Consider the following 26,898-nt stretch of genomic DNA (forward strand, 5'->3'; position numbering starts at 1 on the left):
AAACCCTTATCCCCTTACTTTGGGAGAGGGTTGTGTCAACCCCAAAGGCCGTGTTATGAGATCTTTGGACTATTTTTGAGCAGAGGGCTATCTTGAAATTTCTATCGGATGCATCGGGAGAAAATAAGACGTGGGGGGGCATAGCTGCCCTCCAAAAAATTTGACTCTTAAAAATGGCTCTTCAACTTCCGGTTTCCAATATTTCCCTAGGTATTTCGCCTGTTTTTTCATGGATAATGGGTGATCATGTATTTTTAGAGCAAAGGGAGCTTGTCATTTTTTCTTTTTTCTGAATACTACTTCTTCACTCTTTTCAGGTGCTAAGCGTAGTTTATGATTCTGTGACCATATTTGGATTTTGTGAAGCATGTGTTGTCCCAATTCAAACTGTGTCCTTAAACATTTTCCGCTCAGTAAGGATAGTAGGTCATCCGCATATGCCTGGCTGTATTCGGGTTGCTGTTTTATTAAATTCAGCAGGCGGTTCATGACCGGGTTCCACATATATGAGATTACCCCCCATCCCCTGCATGCATCCTGTCTGAACAGTTTTTTTTTTATTCCCTTTAGCTCAACGACTATGTGTCGATTCTTGAGTAGGCTATGATAATTCCATTTCTGAATTGATCTATCTGGTCTTGCTTCCTCCATCGCAATTTCTATGAATTTGAAAGTAGCATTATCAAATGCTCCTTCTATGTCAAGGAATATGTGTATGGCATATTCTTTACGTTCTAAGGCTTGCTCTGCCTGCCACATCAATTGGTGAACCGCAGCGTCTGTAGAGCCTCCTATCTTAATCCCATTTGCTTTTCGGATATCATGTTCTTGGTCCCCAGATTACTTATCAGAAACCATTCAATCAATCGTTGCATCGCTTTCAATTGAAAAGAGGTTAACGGAATAATTCTATAAGGCCGAGGGTTTAAGTACTCCTCTTTCCCTGGTATAGGTATGAAAACGTCCCTTGGTCTTGAGCCATGTACAGAGGACGTTGCCCAAAGCAAGGCTTCTCTTTGCAATACCAATATAATAGGTTTGTATTTTCTCCAATCTTTTCTGGAGCATTATATAGTACATCCTATCTGCTCCAGGGGCTTTATAAGGTTGAAAATCATCCACAGCTGTTTTAACCCAATCCACCCTTACAATTCGGGACGCCAGCTCCTCCCCTATATTTGGGTTTATAAAATAAGCTGGCATGGGACTATTTTCTTCAGGGTCTTTTACATGTATTTCGAGCATGCGGTTCAGGGTTTCTTCCGGGTTTGCTGTGAGAGTACCATCTACTCTCGACACACTGTGATCGAGAGTGTGCCCAGTGATCTTTCTTTAGAGCCTTTAGTAGTCTGTTACTAGCTTCATCTGACTGTATACTTTCACAGAAAGTCCTCCATGAGGTTCTCTTTGCTCTACTTATCTCCTTTTCAGGAGTTTTAAACCTTCCGAGTAACTGTCCCAGTCTTTGGAATTATTTTTTTGTATAGCAGTTCTTAGCAGCCTTCAGGTCAGTTTTCTTCTTTAACTTAATCCACCTCCGAAGTCCACCAGTTATTGGCTTGATCCTCCTCTCCAACAAGTGTTGGAGGGGTTGCTTGTCTAAACGCACTGTTAATGCTTTCTGTGAGTCTTTCTGCCTCCTGGTCTAAATCCCCTTTTGTTATTCCAGGTTTGGGAGGCAAATTGGCCAGTTTTTTGGCTAAAACTTGGTTTTAGGTGTGCCAATTTGTTTTCCTTATATCCCTAAGAAATTCCTTTTGTCGTTGGGATGCATCTATTTTGAAACTTATTATTCGATGGTTAGCGAATGACGGAAAATCGCTGACATGTCAATGCTTTACCAGTCTCTCATGTTGTGAAGAGATTATTGTGAGTAATTTTTTTGAATGATAAATACACGCTCTAGGAGTGGTGCTCCCATGGCTCCTGGACCATCGCTAAGAATATCTGCATTTTTATGAGCTCCCTCACAAGATTATAAGAGGCGGCTTGGCAGTGGTGCAGGTTGATCTGCCAGCATTAGCCCCCGCGGCTCATATGCTGGCATCACTTCAATTTAGCTGGAAGGTCCGCTCCGTTCTCTGTTGGGGTGGACTCCTCGGGCTTCTTGTTGAGGGGCTTGAGCGTGTTTCCCCTTATTCCAATGGGGAGTCGGAAGTTCTGCTTCTCCACTTCAGGGACCAAGTCTGCGTCAATTGCCACGTGGAGGTAGGTCTTTCCCTCCTTGACGTGGATCTAGGTTGCTTCAATTTTCTCTTTAATGAGGAAATGATTGTAGGTCACCAACAGCCCCATCAGCTTCTCCAGTGACCCGACATTCGGATCCTCAATAGAGAAATTTCTCCTCGGAGGTGTGTCTCCTGGAGCAAGGACTATATAAGCCTGCTCCATCCCGTTCACAACCTCCTTAATCCGTGATGCCGTCCTCTCATCCTGGCACCTCACTTTTGTAATGCCCTCCTCCGATCTCGTGGAGGCGACATCAGGACCAGTGTCTAGATTGCCTCCCATGATTTTGACCTCAACGGCTTACATCAATAGGACGACTTCCTTTTCTTGGAGGGGTTGCCAGTCGCTCTTGCTTACCCTTACGGGTATCAATTTGGCTACTTCAGCAAAGCCTCTCTTTTTTCTCGATGCCCCATTAACCTCTTTCCTTCTCCTCTCTACCTTGGGACGCCGTTTTACTGGATCACCCTCAGGGGTCGTATTTTGAGACAGGTTGACCCTATCTATCTTCCTACCCTTCTTTTGAGGTGGGTCGGCGGCCAGGGATGTATGTCCGACCGCACTCGACTCCAGGCTCCCCCTTGATGCGTCCTGTTGTGGGGAGATGTCTCCTGCAGACCACCTGCCCAAAGCCTTCTTACGTCCTTCCCGTTGGGTTTCTTTCTGCGCCGAGGCTTTTTGTGGCGCTCATCGTTTTGATTTTTAATTGAGTTTGCCCCCAATTCAGGCTTGGTCTGTTCTGGGTGAGAGCGGCAACTTATGTTGTCCGCGCTTTTCTCAGCCTCAGAATTCTTTGAGCCCTCTGCCATTTCTGGCTCAGGGCTCTGGGAGCCCATGATTGTCGATAAGGATTCATAGTCACTTTTCAGCAACTCCTCGTCCACGCTCATGGCCTCCGCGGATGGGATTCTTCATCCGTGATTTTAACTTTAAATTCGTTATTTTCCATCATATAAAAAATTTTCCTCTTGACTTTTGTTTCTGACGGCCAATTCAGGGCCCTCAGTCGCATCAAAGCATTACCGGACTCGGATCAGGGCGCGGCCTCGGGGAGCCCCCACACACGCCCTCAGCCATCCCCTCTCGTTTGCCATCCAGTGCTTATTGGGTGCCCGCAAGATTATTCACCGTCTGACGGGTCAGCCGCCGGAGTGGCAAGTTCAAGGCACGGCCCGTAGGCCTGGGTCCCTCTCTAAACGGCGGCCTCGGACACGGAAAAACCGAGTTTTGTCCCTTCTACCCTTTCCCTTAATCCATCTCCGGAAGTTCATTACGATTTAGGTCCCTTCATGAGTTATGTCCACCTCCATCATTCCATCCCTCAGCAGTGATCCTCACTCACCACCTCAATGGCCAACAAAGGTTCGAGAAGAACCCAAAATCTGGGGTGGCTTAACTTGGCTGTATCAAGCCCTCATACGAGGCTATGAGGGTGGGATTGGGCCCCAGGGGATGACGCTGGTCCAAAGATGCAGGAGGGAGCGTCTGACATTCTTCTAAAACGCGTACTACCCCCACGTTACTGATATCTCTGCTCTCCATCTCCGGCTCTCTGTCGCCCTTCACCATTTCTGGCTCCGGGCATAGAATCGTTTCCGTCACCCTTCTCCATCCCTGGCTCCGGGCTGAAGGTTTCACCTAGAAGGCTCTGGGACTCCGTCACCAATCCAAGCCCACGCACACCCCAAGACCAGGACGCCCTCCCCCTAGCACATACTAAAAGTCTGGTACACTCAGAGGCACCACAAGAAGGTGGCCACCACAACCCCCATTATCAATGAATAGCTAACACTAAAAACAAACAGAAAATTACACCAAAGAATCAAGTAAAACTTAGAATGAACTGGAATTACCACAAAAGGTACTAGAGCTAACGACCCTTCAGCCTTCTAAAGACGGGGTGTCATTTGTGCTTCACTGAAAACAGTCTATTTCGAGCAGCGTTTTTATTTTTCATAACATCAACAAAACAAGTAACAAACTCGCCACAATAACCAAGATTACTGAAAAGAACTAATGAAAGTAGACTGAATGTTTAATATATAATGATGTCCATATCTGGAAGTCTGAACAATTCTGGATTTGTTTGTGTTATAAAAGAAAAACGTTCGAAATTGAATTTGGCTAATCGTAAATGACCCTCTGGTCTTTGAAAGGCTTAGTGGGCTTTAGCACTACTCCTGTTTGTGGGAATTTATGCACATTTTAAGTTTTACATGAGTATTCATTGCTATTTCAAGATTAATTTGAATAAAAACAGCTTTCATAATTTTGGCATAGGCTGCAGCTAAATTGCACTTTTTTTTTACATCATCAATAAATTAGAAGGCGGATAAATCGCAAATGGTCAAATGTACTAACAAAAAAAGTAACAAAAGAGTTTGTAAAACGATAGATGTGGTATCTCAGTGGCTCGTTTTTCTTCCTGCTTTGGGTAGGCAGACGCTTTTACAAGGAGGTGGCAACAACGAACGATGCATCTGACTCGCGAGTAGTGAGTGTCCAAGCGTGAGGATAAGTTCCTATCTGTGCTTATGGAGAGAGGGCATTTTTAGAGACTTGAGAGCAGATTCATAAGATGCACAGTTTATACCGAGTATGATTCTTGCAGCACGTTTTTCTGCACAGTTTCAATGTCACTACTGAGATATTCTGGATTGTCCACTTGAGGGCCCCAGAACGGACATGCATACTCGAGTAAGGGCCGCACATGGCTTTTGGTAGGCAGACGAATGGTGCAATGAGGTGGCAACAACGAACGATACTTCTGACTCGCGAGTAGTGAGTGTCCAAGCGTGAGGATAAGTTCGTATCTGCACTCATGGAGAGAGGGCATTTTTATCGACTTGAGAGCAGATTCATAAGACGCATAATTTACACAGAATATGATTTTCTTTACTCTGTTTGTTTTGGGTCTCAATTATTCATTGAAAGTGATATCTTTTCGTTTTCAGTTTGAATTATTATTTTTTCTGCTCGTCTTCGATTTAATTCAGTTGTCTTACTTTCTTTGAAAAAGTTCTCTGAAACTGATTTCGTTCGTTTTTAATTGACATTTGTTTTTTAGTGATTAATAAAAGGAATATTCATGAAGTTTTCTAGGTTTTTCTGCTTAAGAATTGGGGTTTTTGATTGCTATTTGTATTTTGGACAAACTTTTGTAACAAGTTCTAATAATAGTTGCACTATAAAACTCTGGAGGGCTGGGGAAACATTATTTAAATAAATGAATTGAAAATCATCATCATTTTTTGCCTTCGATGGGGCTGAAATCATATTGATCCCCATCACGTTAAAACCTTAAATATAAATGAATGGTGATCGATGTTTTATTATATAAGCATATTATTGTGGTATATTTTGTTTTAACTGCTTGTATGATGAAACCACAGTTTATATAATTATCCAGTATCATCTTTCCCTATCTCACCCATTATAAAAATCCGGACCGAGGTGCGAGTGCTCCAGAGAACGTTTTTGAAGATATAAACATAAGCGGCATTAGATCTTTTCACGGGTAGACAAAGAATAATCACCTACGGAACAAGTAGTGACAAAACCTCTTGGCCGGCTCAACCAATAAGTGGACCATAAGTGCAGAAATAAGTGGGAGGAGCTTTTTGTTCGCACCGAGAATGAAGAGCCAGAAATCATCTGCGGTAAACTTACTGGTATATTATATAAACTGTGGATGAAACAAAGTATGAAATAATAAGACGTCAAAAATCAGTGCAACCTGAATTGTTTCTGGCCAAGGCTCTCTTCGTTCTGAAGCTTTAATTGAGGCATTTTAATCGTATGAAGTTCTTAGTAGATTAACATTAAAAAAATTGAGACTAAGAACTAATGTACACATTTTTTCTCGTCTTTCACCCTCAAAAGTTGACCAGGGTGTCCCTCAGGGGTCAATTTTGAGGCAAGTATTGTTTTTAATTTATGGAAGTGACCTAATTTTCGCAGCTAGAAATGAAAATTCTTTGTATTATTGTTGTCTGTGTCGTCTTACATTTTCCGTTCTCATAATCTTTGTTGGCCTTTTGAATCCTCTTGTCGTTTTTGCAATGGACCTTGTTACTTCAAGGAGAACAGAGACTGAGGTTTGAACAAAGCCTTACTTTGAGCTTGGGCTTGCTTACTTGGGCTTGATGCAAACTTCTTTGTCCTAAATATTTATTCTCAACAATCTGAAATTCATCTGTCCGAAGGCACTATTAATAGAACAAAACATGGCCAGGTGCGTTTCTTACAGGCATCCTTCTTGATGAAAATTTATCTATGAAGCATGATATTGGTTTGATTAAAATGAAAATATTCAGAAGCCTTCGTATTTTAAGAAAGCTCTAACATATTTTTCGTTGGCTAGTCCCGACAATCCTCTTTCACACTTTAATTTGCCTAGTTACATGCCCAGTTATATTTTATATGTCCACATATTGCCCATTAACTGGGTGTTTACTTTTTTTTATTTTCTTAAACCGCTTTCTTACACTTATAATAAAGCCATAAATCCAAATTCAAGAACAAATAATTCAGCAGCTAAACCGTTGCTGGATGTTGAAAAGCTTTATAATCTTTCCAGTACATCTTTCATGTTTCTTCAGCCCCATGATGATCTTCTTAGGTTCCTTAGATTTACTTCATCCTTTGTATCTGATTGGTCTAATTATCATCTTATCACCTTCAAAAGGCTTATAATTTTTTTTAGTTTTTAATTTTGGCTATCGTTTGCCAATCTAAATTTCGCTGAGTGATAAATTCTTGTTGCTGCTTAAATTTATCCCTCTTCCCTTCTATCTCTCTCTCTCTCTCTCTCTCTCTCTCTCTCTCTCTCTCTCTCTCTCTCTCTCTCTCTCTCTCTCTCTTTTTTTTTTTTGCTTTTTGTGTGTGTTTTTTCTATGATTTTTTTTATTTACTGTTTGTGAGTTAGTGTTTAAATAGATTTTAAATATTTACAGTCTATTTACTGTATTTGTATGTTTGTATTTATGATATTTGTATTTGCATTTATTTTGTATATGTTTGTACATATTTGTATTTATGATTAGCTTAAATTTATCCCTCTTCCTTTCTCTCTCTCTCTCTCTCTCTCTCTCTCTCTCTTTCTGTCTTTGTTTTTTCTTTGCTTTTTGTGTGTGTTTTCTCTGATTTTTTTATTTACTGTTTGTGAGTTAGTGTTTAAATAAATTTTTAATATTTACAATCTATTTACTGCATTTTGTATTTTTGTATTTATGATATTTGTAAGTGTATATATTTGTATTTATTTTGTTTATATTTGTACATATTTGTATTTACATTTATGATTGACTTAAAGTTATCCCTCTTCCTTTCTCTCTCTCTCTCTCTTTGTTTTTTTCGCTTTTTGTGTGTGTTTTCTGTATGATTTTTTTATTTACTGTTTCTGAGTTAGTGTTTAAATAAATTTTAAATATTTATAGTCTATTTACTGTATTTGTAAATTTATTTATTGTACGAGTGTATAATTTTTTTCGGTTAGTGATGTTTTATTTCCTGTGACTTTTTCTTTTTATATAGTGCATAATTCAACCGTATCTCCCTACAGTCCTTTAGAGGCCTAGGAGTCTTGGGGGATCCAGTATTATATATTCACTGTACGACTAACAAATTATGAATAACTCCTATCTTATCAAATATTTATTGTCCTTGACAAGCTCCTCATGATCCCCCAAGTCAAAATTTTGAATTTGCGGAATTCCCCCATCCAGTATTCCCTCAAAGTTTCAGCTGGGTCCCTTGAGCTGTTAGTTTATAACCTTAGCTTTAGATTGTGTCTTTTGATTTAGTTTAACATTCTCAGACAGTTTCAACTTATTATCTTTAGCTGTACATGAAATATTTCGGATACGCCCTTTTGACAACCTGTTGCACATAGTCTTCTTTGATTTAGTTCAACTCCTCTCTGAACACACTCTTAAGGTTTCAACTTCAAGCCCTTAGCCGTTTCTGAGATACAATAGAATTTATTTGCGCTAAAACCCCATAGGCAACGGCAAACAATATAAACAAGAACCATTACAAAGATATTGCACAAATCTTACAGAAATCGACTTCTATGATTCATCGCGAGACAAAGGAATCGTGCCAAGCTTCTGATACCCATAAACACTCATCCGCACACATTCTCACCAACCACTTAAAATCATATCCCGCCTACCAAACAACAAGTCTCCATTCACTCAGCTCCTCACATTCACACATCAAATGATAAACGCTCTCATCTGAACCTCCACACATAGGACAAAAATATGGACCTGTCATTGACCTTTCCCTCCCGATAAACTTTCTTCTTTGGCCCAGTGGCAAACTATCAGCCCTCATTTCAATTAATGACTTTATTTAATTTTTATTCAAACCCAACTTAAAGATAAAACTTCACCCCAAATCTCCTTTGACCGACAATGAAGATCCAGTGAATTCGAAAGTGAACGCTGTGCCTGTCATGCCTATATTTCCTGGTCCTCTAAGATCCTTTCAAGTAATCTACTTACTTGGCCCCCCCTTTCCTCGAGCCCTAAACCATCCACCCACATATGGCTTAGTCCACACTGATCTAATACACTCTTAATTTGGTACGGCCACCCCCTACCTGAGCTGCCCTTCAACATTTCTAAATAAGCTGCCTTCATCACCCGCACCCTAGGCATTACTAATTATTTCCCAAAGCCTAATCATGTTAATTAGCCTACGACTTCTTAAAGAAAACAAACCCAAATCACCTCTAACTACTAAACTATTTTGTGTGCTTACTTATCCCTAGCCATTTCTTATAATATCCTAATTGCACTGTTTCTAGCCTCCCCTTCACATACCCCAACCTCAGAATGTCCCTTCACATACCCCCCACACCTCAGAACCATAGTGCATTACACCTACAATTTTAGCCCTGAAAACCGCTTTAACTACTTGGATCTTTTTAATACCCCTAAGTTGACTTCTTAATACCACATTACAACATGCCTTACCTTTTTCGATCCTACTTTCTATATGGCTACTAAATAAATTTCCCTTCACCTTAAACTTAACACCTAAATATGACCATTTTCCACTAATCTAACCCTTCTATTCTTAAAACTAAGTTTAAAATCCTCCTCAAGGCTACCACATTTACGGAATACTAACACTACGGTTTTATCCACATTAAGTTCTAACTTTTTCCTGTCCAAATAATCACCTAAAATATCAAGTAATTTCTGGAGGTTCCTTTGTGAATCGGTAACCAAAACAATATCATCTGTGAACAACATCATGCAAATGTAAGCAATATCTAAACTCACCATCGGGGCCTCCTTCTTTTCCACAAACGCCACTATAGACTTTATAAACAGGGGGAATAATTTAGGAGACAATGTGTAACCCTGTTTAACACTTTTATATCCTCTTACTACCCTTGAAACTTGCCTACCAACTCTCAAGACTGCTCTAGTAAACCTAAACATTTGAACTAAAACTAACACAAATGGGATCGGGAAACCTATTGCTAACAAACATTCCATTAATAGAAACCTACAGAAGTTATGAAAAGCTCCTTTAATATATATAAATGTCATGTAAAACCTTCCGTTTTTAGCACTAGTATATTTATTACTGAAAGCCTGCAGACTAAATATATGATCAGTCGTCCCAAAGCCTTCTCTAAAACCCACCTGAACCTTATCCAAAACATCCCTATTTTCCAAAGTATAAACACATGCAACAAGTACTGAAAAAACCTATCCTCTCCACACAAAAAAGTGACCCTTTGTCTGCGTCTCCGGAGACGATTTCATACCTATACGAACCTGGTGTCTAAATTTTCCAAGTTCCTTAGGTGATTATACTTGTTCCGTAGGTGATTATACTTTGATGATCACCTACGTAACCTGTTCCGTAGGTGATTAAATAAAAAAAACAAGTTTTTTAAACTGAAAGTAAGGAGCGACATTAAAACTTAAAACGAACAGAAATTATTCCGTATATGAAAGGGGCTGTCCCCTCCTCAACGCCTTGCTCTTTATGCTAAGGTATTTTATTGTTTTAAAAACTAAAGTTGTGAGACAGAGTCAAAGTTTAGCGTAAAGAGCGAGGCGTTGAGGAGGGGACAGCCCCTTTCATATACGGAATAATTTCTGTTCGTTTTAAGTTTTAATGTCGCTCCTTACTTTCAGTTTAAAAAACTAATTTTTTTATTTAATTTCTGATAATTTTTCTGCAAACAAAATTTGCATAAAAATTTTACTTTTCTTTTGCTAAATGGCTGTCTCTAAATTTGGTTCTGACGTAATTTACAAATTAACTTACCTAACGAACTTCTATATTCGTATATTTTTCTTCTGGCAAAAAATACAAATTTTCAGATTTTTGCAGGTATGAGCTTGAAACCTATGTTATAGGGTTTTATGATAAAATGAATCTGACGGTGTGATTTTCATTAAAAAATTTTCACTTTTAGGGGATGTTTCCCCCCCTCTGTACAAAATCAGGTGAGTTTTCTGAGGCTCGTAGCCTTTGATGAGTAATACTAAACTTAATAAAATTCATATATTTAGAATCAGCATTATAAGCCCATTCTTTTGATACATTTATTGACATCAAAGTTCCGTTTTAAAAGTTTCGATAACTATTGAGCCGTATCGCTTGTTTTTTTTTTATTGTTTTTTTTTATTACGTATATGTTATTACGTATATGATGGGGTTCTCCCCTTAGTCAATACCACGCTCTTTACGTTAAAAGTTAAAAAAAATTTAATTCACAAACCCCTGAATCACAAAGGCCGTTTAATTAGAATAGATAGCTCTTTTGAAAGCACTAAAAAAAACTGTAGCGTAAAGAGCGAAGTATTGACCTGGGAGAGAACCCCCTCATATACGTAATAATTTCTGTTCATTTTAAGTTCTAATGTTGCTTCTTACTTTCAGTTGAAAGTACTTGTTTTTTTTAATTTAATTTCTGATCGTTTTTTAAATAATGCTTGGGAATCAGGCGCCCCCTTCATAGAAATGTCCCTTACCCCAAAGAAACATCCTCCACGGAAAGATTCTCCCGAGTAACCCCCTTCTCCAGCCCCCTCCCCCCCCCACCAGAAAAAAATTCTTCCTGAAAATGTCTGTATACTTCCCAATAGCCAATACAATATGTAAGCAATGGGCAAAGTTCATAACTTGCAGCCCGTCCCCTGGGAACTATGGGGGATTAAGTCATCTTAAAAGACATATTTATTAGATTTTCGACTATGCTAAACACAATGGCTATCTCAAAATTTTAATTGGGTGACTTTGAGAAAAAAATGAGCGTGGGAGGGGGCCTAGTTGCCCTCCATTTTTTTTGGTCACTTAAAAAGGGAACTACAGAACTTTTAATTTCCGTTCCAATGAGCCCTCTTACGATATTCTAGGACCACTGGGTCAATACGATTACCCCTGGGAAAAAAAAAAAAAAAACAAATAAAAACGCACCCGTGATATTTATTATGGCAAAAAATACAAAATTCCAAATTTTTGTATATAGGAGCTTTAAATCGCTGCAGTAGGGTTATATGATATTCTGAATATGATGGTGTGAATTTCATTAAGGTTCTATAACTTTTAGGGGGTATTTCCCCCTTTTTTCGAAAATCAGCAAAATTTTCTCAGGCGCGTAACTTTTGATGGGTATAATTAAACTTGATGAAACTTAAATTTTTGAAATCAGAATTAAAATCTGATTCTTTTGATGTATCTATTGGTACCAAAATTCCGTTTTTTAGAGTTTCGGTTACCATTGAGCCGGGTCGCTCCTTACTTACAGTTCGTTACCACGAACTGTTTGATTATGCTTTGATCAAATGTGTTCTGAATTAAAGAGACGGATCCTGATATAAAGCTTGTGATTAGAATTATGACAATGAAAAAATGAGGGTGCTTTATTGCGGAGCATATTTAAATTAATGCCTTCTATTTTGAAATAGTTTCACCTTACCCTATTAGATTTTATGTGATGTTTACCGACACCCATTTATCACGCCTATATTTACGATTTGAGAGTGCTACGCGTAAATACTCGTATATCGAATGGAAAATTGCTTTGATTATTGTAATTGTTTTCATCTTCCTCTAATCTATCCCTTTTCTCAATGTTATTGACGTCAAAACTTGAAAATATGACAATTTATTTCGAAAGTATTTATTTTTCCTGTCATTGCATTGCAACTGGATTAAAGAAATTAGCCGCGTAAATTGTATTGATAGTATTTGATAGAATCTACTTTTATTTAATTTGGTTCAGAACCGTACGAAATTTATTTCTTGTGTGTCCCCTAAGCTCCTTGATTGGAGGCCGGGATATGCTGATATAGGCCCACTATATTCTTCGGAAGGAAAGCAAAAAAAGCACACACATATGGGATGCTTTGTTTCATGAGCAGCTTTTACATGTATTTTTATTGTTGTGTGCTGCAAAATTAATTATAGTACGGAGCACTCGTCAACTGATTCAGATTTTTTTTTTTTTTAGTTTCGCACAAATTTAGCTCGCTTTTTCAGAGCTTATTTGAAACCAGATTAGTCCTATATACGAGTAATACGAAACAGACGGATAAAAGTGTGCTTTATTTGGAATGAAAGTAGATCATCAACATAAAGACAATGATTTCCTCTCCTTACATACCGAAATAATTTGCGATGGTTACTTCAAGTAGACCTGCAAACCTTAAAGAAATTCCAATTTCCAGACTGGAAATCTATCCGTAGTTCCAGGCAGTAATTGTTGCTTTGATAGAAGCTCATTAAATAATGGAAAGAAAAATGAAAACAATGTAGTTTGTTGTAAAACAATTTCGTTTGAAAATCAGTATGCTATTCTCATCAAAGAAAAAGCTAAAAAGCAAAAAAGACGAGGGGGAATTACTATTGATTGATAAAAACAAACATATGACTTTCTTGTGAAAAATACTACCCCGAAACGTTGGAATGAGTTTCAAGAACAGTTAGGATAATGATAATCTTGATCAGAAGTGGGTTTGCAGATGTGGTTTAATGATACATGACCGCTGTATTAATAGTTCTTCCAATTTTTTCTTTTTTTTTTAATTGCAACAGAATAAAAAAAAACAAGAAAATAAATAATCCCAACTTATTAGTTCGCTGAATAATTTTCCATTCCAAAATCATAATTGGCAATCATTCCATAAAATATTTTTCATTTCTGTAAAATAGTTTTAAGAGAATCGCTAAAAGTACTATTGCTTTAGAAAATTCTTTTTAGAATAATCCTAAAACGTTTTTAGCAAATTCAAACAATATAAGAACAAATAAATATAGTTAACCACGGAATAAAAAATATTTAAAAGTAAATCCTTTTAACTTAGCTGATTTTATTTTTTCCGCATAGAGCACTTCTTTCCATCTTCTGGTTTTCAAATTTAGCGATGTAGAAGATACGCATTTGAAAAAAATACTGTACAAAACACTCGCGAGGAAATAGGTCACACGAAATTGAGATTAACAGTTGGGACGCTCTTTCCCATGCTCGTCGTACGATTCCCTCGTTCCAGCAGTGCGTCATTTCAGTCTGGATGATGTACTCTAGTTTTTTGCAGTACTCAATCAAGGAGATTGCAGGAACAAAAAGGTTTGAGAAGTCTGAATTGGCTTCTTCATAAGCTTTCATCCGCATGAAATCAAACACTGAATCAAAAAGAGAAATACCTGATTCAAATAACCCAGTTCTACACTTATCACACGAATGCTTTTCCAGAATCTTTTTTGCAGAATACCCCACTGCGTATGCAAAATTTGATTCCTCTGTTAAGGTGAAAACCTCAACATTCTCATCAAAATCAAACTCGTGAGGCTCATGGATATCGCTGCTATCACGTCCGGCTTGCACAATTCTTTTTGCATGAGGGTTAACTGATGAAAAAACTTCGGATAAAAGAGAATGATGGAAAGAAAGTGCTTCACAATTCACCGTCGAATTTGAAAAAACCGAAAAGCTTCTAAACGTTGCTTGTTTGTAAAGGCAGGAGAATTGCGACGTAGTAGGCTTATCGTTTAAACCCCCAGAGCGTCGTAGTAAGCCGTAGAAATGATCTAGACTATCCTGGTTAAGTATCCTCGTGCAAACATATTTAAACCCATGCTTCATCAAATCTTCTGATAGACCGAGGATGGCAGAAATAGTCAGCTGCCATCCCTCTATGCAATAGATTGTTTTCCCAACATCTTTCCCAACACTATTAACAAATTTTAAATCGCCTAAAAATGAACTTGTTCTTTTTTAGGCGATTTACAAATTGGGCGTCTATACATTTTTTTTTCTAAAAATCCAAAAGAATTAACGCAGTCGAACAGCTTATCAAAGAAATTTACAACCTTTGCTGTTCCTGCGGCCTTCGGATGTAACAAACCTTTACTCACGTAAAAATTGATCCCAGCATACACTGAGTGGCTGAAAAGCGCCTGAGTAGCGACTTTAACCCTCATTTTGTCGAGATTTGCTGGACATATATTACGCTTTTGAAGTTTCGGTGCTGTCCTAAATCGATGACGTTTATCCACCTTGAAAAAACACACAGTGTCTCTCCAAGACGCCTGCCACTGTTTACTTAAAATGATATCATACTTTAAGAGATTGTTTCGGACACTTTTCAACAAGAGAGGGGGATCGTAAATGAAATACACTTTTTCACCATTTCTAAGAAAAAAAGGATTTTTTTTCGTGACGCCGAGATCCTTTTTTAATCCTCGGTAGTTTCCACCCTGGTCTAAAACTATTGCCTTTACGGTAATCCCTACCTGTTTACACCTATCTATCGCCTCAAAAATAACATTTCTTAGTTTCTCACCTTTGAGGCCTGAAACACTATAAAAATACGCAAGTGGTTGTTTCCAGTGCGTTTTTAGTCCCTGCAACATGACCACTGTAGCGTATTTGAAGGGTCCTAACGGACCAAGTCCTTCTACCCTATCACGGCTACGATCATACTTCAGTCCAGGTTTTAGAAACATATCGTCAACGGCGATGGTGCAAATATTTCTGTTTCATCCATTCCTGCAGTTTTTAGCTTCAGCATATCAAAAACACTTTCGTTAAAACCTTCTACCACTTCAACACTCGAAAGGCACCTCTGTAGAGTACGCACCGATGGAAGGTAGAAAATTTTCTCACGAAGCAACTTTTTGTACCCGTTCGGAGATAGGAAAAAAAAACACCAAGCCCGTTCTTTTTTCTTCCTCAGTAAATCGTCTTTTTATCATGGATCTTCTAATTTGGCACTTAAATATAGAAAGCGCGATTCTGGATAGGTGACTCTCAACATAATGTAACGCTTCTTGTTCGGATTCAAAACCTGTCTTCGCATTTTTTATTGTACTTTTGAGCGCGATAAGTGACCTTTTACATCGTTTTATTTTCTTCTCTTGGCGCTTTATTGTCCGACTTATTGCCAGCTTTCGTGGGGTATATTTACTCCCGTTGGTTGACTGATTTGTATTGTTTGACATTGGAGATGAAAATATTGCATGGTCGATCATATCAATTTTTGCATTTCTTGCATTTCTGGGTGTGCTTAATGTTGGTCCGTTTATTTTGCGACTAGTTTTTGGCGTACCTATCTCAGCTTGGGACGAGGCTTGGGATTCGAAAGCTTATCTACCAAAAAAAAAAAAAAAAAAAAAAAAAAAAATGGGTTGAGCCAAGAGACATGTACAAACACTTATCGAAATATCCTATTTACTTTCCATTTCAAGTCCCCTATCGAAATTTTGAACACACGAAAACTAACAAAGCCATAGGCAATATTAATTAACAAAGCATTACTGACTCACAAAATATCAGCATAAATCACAGTGCCTCAAAGACATTATATTTTATACCTGTCTCACTTTCTGCACTATTTCCTATCTCCTATCCTCTTATCAAGCGCAGAGAACGCAGAACTACTTATTAAAATATAGAACAAATGCAGGATAAGCAAAGATATTTACGATATTAGATATATTAGATATATATATATATATATATATATATATATATATATATATATATATATATATATATATATATATATATATATATATATATATATATATATATGTATATATATAAGAGATGTATGGATATTGTAGGATCGCTGCAATACTATTGCGGCTAAAAAATGAAATCTAAAAACTAAGACTGATAGAAGGGACTTAGCTCTAAATTAGTGAGTGAATAGTCAGAGAAAACACCTAACACTAGGGTATTTCTGTAAGCAAATTGGGAAAGGCAACACATATGGGTACATGAACAAGACAAAAAGGAATACTCTATGAAACCAGGGGGTAAATTAGGGGGGGGGGGTACAAATAAAACAACAATTTACGGGCCTTAATCTTACCATGTTCGTTGTCAGAACCAAGAGCAGCAGCAAGCTCAGATGACAAGAACCGAACACGAGAGACCCCTTGGGGGGTCAAAATTGGCAAGAGCTTTATTAGATCAGTGGTCATGCTCACCCAGTCTTCCAATTCAAATACAGCATCACCTTGAAAATAAAAATGAAATATTGGAATATCATCCTGAGTATTGACAAGTTTGCATTTAAGGTTAAGGCTCAGCCAGCGTCCTGCTGAAAAAATTACAATTGGTCATTACTAATTATCGTAATCCAGTGACGGAGAAACAAAACGAGGGAAAGGTCGAAAGCTGTTCTTTTCATTGTGCGTAGCACAGACGCGCGCGAATTTGTTCACTATTCTTTTCACAATGAGTATACAATATAGGCGAAAATCTCAATAATGTTCAAAACTATAGATAATGTGGACAAGCTCCATTCCCCAATCAAAACAGCAAAAGCCAAAAAAAAACTATAACCATTAACTTACTTTCTTTCCAAGGAAGCCTTAATTACTCCTTCGATGCATATAGAATCCAGGGACTTTCCCTCCATCAAATCACAGAAAAAAAAAATAATGGCAAAATCATGAGCGGTTATATTCAAAATAGCCTTTTTTTTGTTTCTAAGTGTTAATTATGTCTTTTTCATAAAGTAGGGAGAAAGAGGAAATAACTGGCTGTAAACGAGCATGAGTAATCACGAGCACTATTAGATTTATTAACTAATTTACTAAACAAGAGGTACCACTAAGATTAACAAGTTCAACGGAATTCAGGTTGTGTGAGCTGCTACCGATGTCAGTGAAGGCAATGTCACCTGTAAGAGTGGAAAAAACTTATTGTTATTACTGCGACATATCTTATCTACTCTAATCTACTTCTATAAGAAAGAAGAAAATAAAAAACGATGTACAAAGAGGAGAGAAGAGAGGGAGAGATGGTGAGGGGTGTAGAAGTTATATTGCATAAAAGCTCGACTGAATATGCAGGTTGGCGCAGTGCAGCACTGAGCCCTGCTCTAAATGCTCAGATAGGCTGAAATATTCGGATAAATAAAGAACTATAGGAGTATGTTAGCAACAGAAAACTAAATATAAACGTAAGGTCCGGATTCGATGTCAAAGATGCAAACGCACATTTCTTTTGTAAGATGCATTGAACACAAATAACCATTCTAGGTTAGGTAGGAATTCTTATGATTAAATTGGATTCTATAGAATGCTACGTCAGTGACGCTTTTTCACAAAAATAAGGAGGGAGAGGAAAAAAAACAATCTGTTAATGAGCAAAAGTGGTACTTTTTCATTTACTAAGTTTACTAACTAATTAAGCACTTACCACTAACATTCACAACTTCAAACGAAATCGGGTTGTACTGGTTGCTATTGATGTCGGTAAAGGCAATGTCACCAGTGCAGAGAGTCACCAACTGAAATAAATACCTTGTCTTCAAGAAGTCGGATAATAGTTGGCGCATAATAATGTTGCCTGAACCTTCCAAACCTGGCTTGTTAAACCAGCTAAAAACATTTATTTGATTAGGTCGCGAATCTATTTTAGCGAATCTCAAGCAATAGCTTATCCTTGGCGTACAGTCCTCAAAAAAGAGGAGGGAGCGCTGCACTTTTTCACCCTCACAAAGCTACCATCTCGTAATAGCTGATGCCTCAAAGGTTAAAAATTAAGCAGATGAAACCGAGAGCCTTTTTTTTCGTAGGAAAACAAGTGGATTACTTTCCCCATGGATCGCATTTCTCCGACTTTCTCACCCAACTACACCACTGATAGCTAATGAACATACATAAAGTCTTACTTTGACCGTCACCGACTAAATTAAACGGGATGGCGTTTGGCTTCAAGACATTTTTTTAGCTTAGTAATATCTGCTGCCATATAATGCCCTTCCTTGAAATGCCTCGTGCATATGAAGAGTCTTTTTGCCACTTTCGAATTTTCCAGTAAATCCTCACGTCTCACAGCTCTAAGTCATTCGTCCCTTCTGTAAGAAATAATAAAAAATAACAAATATTCAGATTTGGCTTGTCCATTTCAGTTGATTCTTCTTCAACAGTAATTCACCGCTTCATATGGGACATAAGAATTACAGCTATCTTGAAGAGAATCCAATTTCGGCCACCAAGAGCCAATATCATCAATGTTAAAAAAAAAGCCAATAATTCAGAAGATACAGAGTTCACATTTTTGTCTCGTTTTTAGAGACTATCAATAAGAAAAAGCATAAACCGGCAGAATGCGGGAAAAAAATTCCAAAAGAATGCTCTTTCTTATGAGGAAATGGAAACAATAAACAAAAAATATATTGTCTAAGACGAAACTTGGATTTCGAGAGGCTTAAAACGTGCTAATTTTTTCTGCATAACTTTTTTGTGCTTTGAAACTTCGAAATATTGGAGTTTACCATTAAAAGCTGCACCTTCCGATAAATTGATCATAAGTTTGGGGGTAAGTAGCCAAAGTATTTGAAATTGAGCTATAATACAGCTGTGATTTTCCGGTCATTTATCGTCTTTATAATTAGGGTAAATTGTAAAATCTTTCCCTTAATCTTTCTTGTTTGCTCACTATTTCTCACTGAGTAGGCTACAGCTTTGAATTAACCCAATAAAACGTATATAACTACGGCCCATTTCCAGATTTCTCATTAGCCTATAACCTATAGCCTAGACTAGGTCAGTATTTGCTAGTTTTCGGCTCCCTCGTGGTTCGGGTCTAGGCCCCGGGGCCCTATCCTGAATCCCTCCGTCTCCTCGAAAAGTTTGTTTTATAGAATCTAGGGGATGGAAGGAATCCCACCATTCTTTAATTTTCTAAACTTATATTTTGATAGGGTTTGATATTGAATTCTAAGTAGATCGTTGTATTTTTATTTCTTAGCTATCTCATTGTGATACTAGAATAGAACTTTTCTGAAGTTTGAAAAAAAAAACATTTCAAACATTTCATAGCCTACCTGTTATTTGGCACAGCAAGTAATTTGACTCCTTTTCCTTTTGCATTTTCTCGATTAATATCGCACCCTTCGGAAAAGCATCGAATGCTCAGTCTGGTTGTTAGCCGGCAGCACTTAATAATAATCAGTTTTCTAAGCATAATACTTCTTCTTCATATCCATATCGCACGATTTACTGTTTAATTTCAACCTGCTAATATTCGATAATTTTCCAGTCACTCATCGCCTGAATCACACTTACCCTAATTTATTGGCTCGGAGCGATTAAGTAGTACAACATTTCCCCTCTAGAGGCACGCGGGGTCACTTTGGGAGAGTTTTGTCAGTACTTTGTATGTGTTTATACTTTTTTCAAGACTGAACTAGGGAAGCTTATCTGACTTTATAATCGTCAAACTAATAATCCTACTATTATCCATGGTGCAGAGAAACTTCAAGGCTAGTTAATTTTGGAAACTACATAGAGGTGGTAGCAAGGCGGCACGAATAGGGAGTTATTATTGACCTTGAAATTTCAAGGACAGCTTGCAAAATTATGAAATAGAAGGAGTTACTGTCGAGGATAGGTGTTCACCTCACGTGGCATGTGCTGCAATTAGTTGCTGTTAGTATTAGTGGTGTTATGCGCAAATACTTTCTGATTTTGTAGATCACAAATTCATTTTAAAAATAAAAATGTGAAATATTGACTACTCTACAGGAAAATTACTTGACAGATGTAGCTATCCATTAAAACGTATTCGTTCAGACTAAATTGCCATCAGTTGATGCTCCTTTAATTGACATTAATCCCATTTACTATGTATAATATTCTGGATTGGCCGGAAAAGGTCATTCAACCACCATTAGACAGATTGTTTGCGCATCAGTCGTAGATTTTATTGCGACTGATACTGCTATTGATTTTTGTAAGTTGTAAAACGTGATCTTAAATGGCCGAAAAAACGCACTTCTATTTATTTTTGTTATCCCAACCCCCTGCTCTTCCAAGGGTTGAATCTGTTATACCTAACAGCGATTTCGTCCTCTTTTACGGAAAATGACGGTTAATTGCAGCCTAGTCTGGCTGGCTCCTAAACCAGACAGGCAAGGGTGCAACCTCATACGTAAAAGCGGATTCGTCCTCATTTAGGGAAAATGACGGTTAATTGCAGCCTAGTCTGCTGGCTGCTAAACCAGACAGGTTAAGATGCAACCTCTATAACTCTGGACTTTTTGTGTATATTGGAATTCCAGGGAGCCGGCGTCCCTCCTACTGAATAATTCCCCCACATGGAATGAAAAGCCCCGGAGAAATTACAAAGTACGTACCTCACAATGTCGATCAGATGTCCTAAGGGGTAACAAAAGGACCAGATGTCAAAAACAGTTTTGGGACAGGGGCCAGTTTTGGAACAGGTTTGATTTCCACTCACTTTCAACTTAAAGAAAAAGGACTAGAAGTCTCATTTTGCGATCGAATGAGCATCCTCCGAATTTTCTATGACCATGAATGAAGGTTGGTATGAGAAATGGGCAGCTGCCTTCCTATACGGAATATATTCTGCTCATTTTGGGGTTTAATGTTATTCTTTACTTTCATAATAGCAATGTTGACCAGATATATTCCCGAAATTCATGAGGGATTATATATCAATTTCCCCAAGGGTACTGCAAGGACCCCCCCCCCCCTATATTGCACAAAAAATTTTCTGGCATTTACTTTAATGCTTTATTTTACTGAGGGTGGGGAAGGGGGAGGGTGAGATACCTAAAGGAGTGCTTTTCAGTGGCCTAATTTTCTAAGCCTCGTTGAGCCTTCAGATAAAAATAAAATGAGTTTTTGGGACTTGTTTCCTAGTCCTTCTTGGTTCTCATGTATATTTTCCGTCTACGCCTTTATTATTGGTACAGAGGGGGAGGGGAGGAGTAGTATTGACCAAGTTGATTCAGCTTATGTTTAATGAAATTGTGTATAATGAAGTTTAATTTCTTATCTGCTATTATGAAGGAGTGTCGGTGTGTCGTTTCTGAGTGGGGAGAGGGATGGGTACCTCAAACCGTTTGGGGGGAGGTGTTTTTTAGACCCTAATTTCTGTTCGTTCTTTTATTCCCGAACTTTTTTTTCGTTCAAATAATGAATATTTCTCCCGTTTTTCATGTCTTCGGGGTAAGAATTATAATATCGCATTCTAGTTTAATTAGTGGCTTTTGATTTAATGCAACATCACCCTCAACATTCTCTGAAAGTTTCAATGAAATGCCATTAGCCGTTCCTAAGATATTTGATTGAATATTCGGACACTTAGCAACTCCTAAGATGTTGCAGATACGCCTTTTTTGATAACTTAGATGCAGATAGTGGCTTTTGACTTAGCTCAACATGTCGATCCACAGTCCCTGATATTTCACCTCAATACTCTTTGTTTTTTTTTTTGACACACCCAGGATCAAACATTCCCCCCTTTCCCATTGATAAATCCTGCATGTTAAGAATGGAAAAACTGTAAACTTTATATTTTTCCCCGGGGGTTGTGGGGGGATTGCATCCCCGGAGGCTAGCTATTAGACCTTTGAACCGTTTTGAATAAAATGCCTCTTAAGAGTTTTATCAGTATAAGGGGGCCATCTAAAAGGGAAAGAAGAGGGGGCTGGCTGCCTTCCGTTCCCTTTTCAACTTCCTTCTCAACATGACTTTAAAGTTCCACCTTAATATGCTTAGCCATTCCTTAGATATTGCTATTGTACCCTTTTGACAGCCGTCCTGCATACAATGTGTTTTGATTTTGTTTGACACTCTCCTCAACATTTTCTAAGGGTTTTACCTTTATACTCTCAGCCTTTTTGGAGATTCAGGATCAAACATGCCCCCTTTTCCGAATAATCAACATTATATGTAAACAATGGTCAACTTATATAACGTAGAATACTTGCCCCAGGGGATGTGGGGAGTTATTTCATCCCTGTAAAGATAGTTGTTTGAGCTTTCCACTATTTTGAACAAGATGGCTGTTTAAAATTTTTTATCAAGTGTCTTTGCGGAGATTGCAGCTAACAAGTGCGTGGGAGGGGGACTGATTGCCGTCCGACTATTTTTAACATCCTCCTCAACATGCCCTGAAAGCTTCAACTTAATACCCTCAGCCGTTCTCGAGATATTGCAGATACTCGTTTTTGAAAAAACTAGGTGCACATATCATCTTTTGATTTATTTAAACATAACCCTGAACATTCTTCGGAGTTCCACCTTATTATACATTACCTTTATGAGCTGACTCAAGCAGGTGAGTTGAACCTTCAATTTCACTTCTAATGAACGTCCAAAACTGTCCAGGTGAAGTATGGGAGGGGATCCACCGGGGGAGACGCCTAACATCGGAATTTCACTAGCTATTGAAATCTGCGGCAGTTTCAAGTGCTTGTGATGTTATTACAAACATCTCATAGCGGCACATATTCGACTGACGTCAATGCAAATGCGCACGCTCCTCCTTCATCCCGATCGGTTTTAAGCTTCACGCTTTGCCGCCTCCTCTGGGCTTCAAATTTTTCTTTGAATCCTTTCTTATTACATCTTCCCAACCTATTGAGGAACGACCTGCTTTTTGTCTTGTCCCATGTGGAAGACCTAGAGGTGTGGTTTTTTGTGGCAATGCATCATGTGAAAAATGTAACCAAGCCATCTTAACTTTTCTTTCATGATAGCCCCGAAAAGGGGAATCGATCATGCTTTGTCATGCAGCTTATTATTATCATGCACTTTCTGCAGCTTATTATAAAGTGCTTATGCACTTTTTGTAGCTTTTTGCAGCTTATTATCATGCGCTTTTATCATACAGCTCATTGTTTGATATTTAATCAGTCAAATGAGTGCCTAAAAATATGCTTAAACAATTCCTTTGGAGAGCATCTTTTATATCCTTATCAACCTTTTGAAGCACCCATATTTCACTGATATTCTTGACTGCTGTTGTTACAGTGACTTTCAGTATTCTAATCCAAATTCAAATACTTATCTTCCCATTCTTCGAAACTTTTCTCAACTGAAAAAACAACTTCTGCTTTCTACTTTTCACACCTTCAGTGCATCCACCATTTTCACTAATAATGCTACCCAGGTAAGTGATGCTATGCACTTGATCAAATATCTTGTTGCAAAACATCACCTCTTTAGTTTCCTTTAGTCCCCCTGATATTAGTATTCAATCTATTCTTGCACCCTGAAATATGTTAAGCTTTCCAAATATTATTCAATTAAATAATATTTTATTTGGGACATGAAAATAAGCTGGATAGCCTCATTCTATAAGATTTGTATCTTTCGATTAGATATCATGTTTCTTATAGCATCTGCAATGTCTGCAGTAAATGTTCTTGCCTAATTAAGTGTGGGTGTCGAATTGGTTGTTAATCATGACTTTGAAAATACATGCCAACTTTCATTAACTGTATTTCCTTCTCAAACCTTTGAAGTTCGAGCAGTAATCTTCCTGTTCTTCCAAACTATTTTCAACCACAAAAAAAAAAACACCCTATGCCTTTATTTTATTTTTCACAACTTCACTGCATTTGTCATCTTTAGTAATGATGCTACGCAAGATATTCTTATTAACTGAAGTCTAGAATTGCTTCTGTATCCACATAAATCTTGTTGTAATAATAATAATAGTATTGTATTACCCGTCAAAAGCAAACAAAAGAGAAGGATTAAGTACATAAAATACAAGAAAAAGAAGAGTAGGCCTAGACACAAAGTATCTGTAATTAATACTCACAAGCACGAAAAGACTGGTTAGACCATGGCGAAAACAAACACACCGAGTTCTGCTGGCGGAGGATTTAAAACCACAGACGGTTTCTAATATTATTATTAATCTATCATTATTCAAAATTAAATAAATTATGTTAATATTTTATAAAAAAAACGTTTATAAACATTATTATAAACGTTGTCGTATTTCTTTTCATCTATTCTTTTATTCTATAGGGCTAGAGTAAAACTGTTTGCTCATCAAGCACAAATATAAAAGATGGGCCTTTCGGGGGGTGGGGGGGAATAGCTTCAATTAATGAAATAATTCATTAGATTTCCATTATTATGATCACAGTTTATAGAATTATCCAGTATGATCATTCTCTATCTCACCCATTATAAAAACCCGGACCGGGGTGCGAGTGCTCCGGAGAACGTTTTTGCAGATATAAACATAAGCGAAGTCAGATCTTTTCATGGGTAGACAAGTCAGACTGTGATCTAATCGGAAACAAGTGGAAACCCGCTATTACGAATAATGCACTTTGTTGGAAACAATCGGAAACATCGATCCCGCTAACGCAGAAATAAGTGGGAGGAGCTTTTTGTTCGCACCGAGAACGAAGACCAGAAATGATCTGCGATAAGCTTACTGTCTATAAACTGTGATTATGATCTATCATTAGCAAATTGCTCAGTTATCTAAAACTCAACCGCCTTTTTAGGCAGAATCTAAAGTTTACTATCCAACACTTGTTAAGCGTCGTTATACTGGTTCTGCGTTCGTATTTAAGGAAAAAATGACCCAAACAGTACTTCTCAAGTATCCTTTTCGAATTAGTTATAAAAATGCCAGTTGCAGTAGAACATTAAGTAATTCTTTTCATGGATGTACGGTATAAAAAATAAATATAAAAAAATAAATAAATATAACTTTGTATTGAGAAAGTTAAAGCAGATGGTCAAATTGACCAGCAAATTTGTGAAAAGTTATTATTCTCACCCTCCCCCCCCCCAAAAAAAAAACATTTTAGCTCCCCCATCCATGAAAATGAGTTTAATTACAAATTAGTTTCATGTGGCATAATAAACATAAAATATAAAAGAAAAAGTTGAAATTTAGATTTGGAATCTATGGATACTCAATGAGAGAAAAGAAAAATTACTTCATGAAATGTATCTGGTGATCCTTACAATAGTTTCACACTAAATACGCATGATTGTCACACTGATTTAGGTTCCTGAGGATGTTAACTTGTTTCAGATTGGCGGATTATTTTTAGCTAACCGGCCACGCCCCTGGCTAAAACTGATATGATTTTTTTTTAACACCAAACGGCTCACGAAAATAGAAAATCACAAAAATATTCGCACAGAAATAATTCATTGCAGCCGTTGAAGCCCAAAAACTACTAATGACACTTAAACAGTATATGAGACATACGAGATATATAGAATTTTAGATATATAAGAATTTTAATTAAAAAAGAAAAAAAAACACTATTCGCCTGCCAAAAAAGGCAATATGCTTGGAATAGTAATGTTTATTTTTAGTATAGGAATGTTAACAGACTAAATTAACTTCTTGATTCAACGAAAATATTCAAAAGGCTAGCCTGTATTAGGTTGGGCCCGCTATGCCTAATCATAGGCAGCGCAATCGCGCTGCCTATGTAAGGGACGATGTTGGCACAATGTATTATTTTTTTCCATGTCAGGCCACTTCGTATCGAAGGAGTTGTCGTAGAAACTTCGAAAAGGGCTCATTCGATTGGAAATTAGAATGGCTAGTGCTCTTTTTAATAGTTGAAAGTGATTGGAATGCAACTAACACCTTTTCCATGCCCACCATTTCTCCAAACACATCCAATAAAAATTCTGAGATAGGTATTTTGTTCAGCGGTTTTGATTTCCAGATAGAAATTATGTTTTTGAGGAGGACACTCCCCCAGAGCCCTCAGGGCAAGGGTTGCAAGTTATGCCCTGGGAGCATATAAGATTTTAATAGAAACCATTGTCGTAGAAACTACAAAAAAAGGCTCATTAGATTGGAAATTCAAAGGGCTGGTGTCCGTTTTAATAGTCGAAAGTGATTGGAGGACAACTAACCCCCCTCTCACGCCCACCTTTTCCCCAAACGCATCCAATCAAAATTTTGAGATAGCCATTTTGTTCACGTAGTTGAAAGTTCTGGAAACTAGGTCTTTGAGGATGACAACCCCCTTAACCCCTCAGGGCAAGGGTTGTAAGTTATGCCCTGGGGACATATAAGGTTTTTAAAGAAAACGTTGTCGTAAAAACTTCAAAAACGGCTCATTCGATTGGAAATTGAAACGGCTAGTGTCCTTTTTAATAGTCGAAAGTGATTGGAGAGCAACTAACACCCTTTCCGCGCCCGCCATTTCCCCAAACACATCCAGTCAAAATTTTGAGATGGCCATTTTGTTCAACGCAGTTGAAAGGTCCGGAAATTATATCCTTTTCCATGCCCACCATTTCTCCAAACACATCCAATAAAAATTCTGAGATAGGTATTTTGTTCAGCGGTTTTGATTTCCAGATAGAAATTATGTTTTTGAGGAGGACACTCCCCCAGAGCCCTCAGGGCAAGGG

Source organism: Artemia sp. Qi Xiang Cuo, chromosome 12, assembly GCF_049724085.1.
Source record: "Artemia sp. Qi Xiang Cuo chromosome 12, ASM4972408v1, whole genome shotgun sequence".
Lineage (NCBI taxonomy): Eukaryota > Metazoa > Arthropoda > Branchiopoda > Anostraca > Artemiidae > Artemia > Artemia sp. Qi Xiang Cuo.